Genomic DNA, 2,666 nt, shown 5'->3' on the forward strand with positions numbered 1-2,666 from the left:
CATAGGAACGGTTAGCATACCTGGCACGTCAATATCTTGCAACGCCGGCTACACCAGTGTCATACAAAGGGTTGTTCTCACTTTCAGGTGATATTGTAAATAAGTAGGCAGCATCATCTCCCGTAAATGTAAACAAACTTGTCTGGCTTAGTGATTGCCTGAACAAGGAGGACTGAGTGGACTTAGTATTTTTCAATTCACCTCCCACATTTCTTTTGTTTGATCTTTTTTATGGTGCAAATATTTTTAAAAATCAATTATTTGTTTTGCATTAACCACATGCATTAACTGTGATTAATTGACAGCCCTAATATTAATTGGAGGAGAGTTTAGCATGAAGGACAGTTCTATAGCGCTATCTATCTCAGGGTCTCAAAGCACTTCACAACTCCCTATGAGGTAAGGATCATCCCCACTTTGCAAACGGACAACCAGAGGCTCAGAAAATTGAGGAGACTTACCCCAGGTCATGCAGGAACCTGCAGAGCCGCAAATCAAATCCAGATCTCCTAGATCCCACTCGAACCACAAACACAGTCTCCCCAACACTCTCATTGTCTGTCTCTAATTTGTCCCTGCAAGAAAAACAGAGAACAGGTCAGGTGTATTCCTGAGTTGGTCTGTTCCAGAGAATTAGGACTGACCCACATCACCCACCCTTAGCACTGCAAACAAATCGGACTCAATACTGCAGTGTTGGGAAGGAGCCATTTTGGCCCCGCCTGAGCAGAGCGCTCCTAAAACAGTGAGGCTTTTTCACTTTGGGATCCGACTTCACCTTAAAAGAAACCAAAGCAAAACCCACTAGCAGCGTTCGTTAGGAAACGGGTTTAAAACTCACTCCAGCCAGGCATCGCGACAGAGCCTGCCTGTAGCAGAGAACAGTTATCCACCAAGTCACTGACGCCCATGGACAGGTGCTGATGGGGCCACGAGACGCGCTGCAGGGTAAAGCAAGGTGAGTGACAAAGAATGAAACCTGGCAGGCTCAGCCACACCAACTCCTACGAGGATGCCGGTGTACTCCTGAGAGCAGCAGGAGGGAGGACCCGCAGAACAGGGAGTGAAGAGGCAGCGGCAGTGCCGGTGCCCGGCTAACACGCCTCACCTTGGACGTGGAGGAGCCAAGCGGTGCCAGGCCAAACTTACTTCTGTCCCCGGGCTGACATGGAGGGGAGGCACCAGTGCGGAGCATGGTGTTTGGGATGTGGACACCTGGCAGCCCGCTCCCCATAGAGCCACCATAAATGCCAGTCACTCTCTGCCTGCACCTGAACAAAGAGCTGACGTGACCCTGACCCCCCAAGACACAGCAGGTTTAGCCCTACAAATGCCAACCAAGTCTTACCTTACAGCTTTGCCATGGGAAGTCGGCTGCTCCTGCCAGCATCAAGCCAGGCCTCCTCCACAGCAATGCAATGACTGCCCCACCTGGAAAGCAAAAGCCTCCTTCGCTGCACGGAAACCCCCCAAAAGGGGACAAGTAACCACTTTGCACAGGTTTTCTAACTCCCATTTCTATTGCTCTCTGGAAGAAGAACTACCCACGCCTGGAGTTTTCCCCCCTTTGACATTTCTGAAGGATGCATGCAGGCTGCCAGTCTAGTTTGCCTGAATGACTACATATTCCTTTGACTGTGTGATGTTCTACACAATCCCTCCAGATAACTTATCTTATTGTATTAGCCAGACTTCCCGCTGAGTAGCTCCAGTGACATAGAACCAGCAACCGCCTCCCCCCCCACGACCACCGCTCATAACAAATCAGGAAGTTTATTGGCTTAAATATTTGCTGCATACAATATACAGCAGTGTTCATGTCATCTGGGTAAGAAACCATTACAGGCTCAAGGTGGTGGAATTCCAGATTGGAGCCTCCAGCTGCATCGCACATTTCATGGACAAAGCAGACGACAGACACAATCTCACCCCACCCCCCGCCCCCCCCACACGGCAGCAGTCTTAGAGCTTGGCATTCAGGTCATTTATGTCCAGCCAGCAAATCCAAATCATACTTATAATGGCGTGGAATATTAGAACAGGCTCACAGCCATGCTGGGCGTGAAACACTGTCCTGTCTGCAGTGCATGTCTGTTCCCCCCAGCATGGAGGCCAGAGTAATTTCAAACACATTTTCCTACTAAAGCAAGCAAGAAAAAAAAAAAAAAAACATTTGGGGAGACCAGAGAACTGGAAGGAAGAGAGGGGGAGCCAAAGCTTTAATTCTTTCCGTAAGTAAAACTGATGCACGGGGGGGGGGGGGGGGGGGGGGGGGGATTCCTTCATGTAAAAAGCTTCACTCAACAAAAGTGCTGGAAATGGCAGAGCAGGGTGAGCTGCAGGAGAACTGTAGGGTATGACCCATGCCCAATGGGATGCTCACTGCTCTCTGCAGAGTTAGGGACGATCTGTTACATGAACTGGCTACAAAGGCTTTTGTTCCTAAGAATTCCAACTCCCAAAGCCGTTCCTGGGGCGGGAGGTCATTGACAAGTTTCTTCCTGGTCAACCCATGCCCCTCATCCAGACCTATAAAGAAAGGTCATTGGCTCAGACACTCCTGCATCCCAGCCCTTTCCTCCCCTTCGCTGTTTGTAAAAAGAAGCCATATTAGAAAACAAAGCAAGATATGTTTCAGAGTAGCAGCCGTGTTAGTCTGTATCCGC

The sequence above is a fragment of the Trachemys scripta genome, chromosome 19 (genome assembly GCF_013100865.1).
Source record: "Trachemys scripta elegans isolate TJP31775 chromosome 19, CAS_Tse_1.0, whole genome shotgun sequence".
NCBI classification, from domain to species: Eukaryota; Metazoa; Chordata; order Testudines; family Emydidae; genus Trachemys; species Trachemys scripta.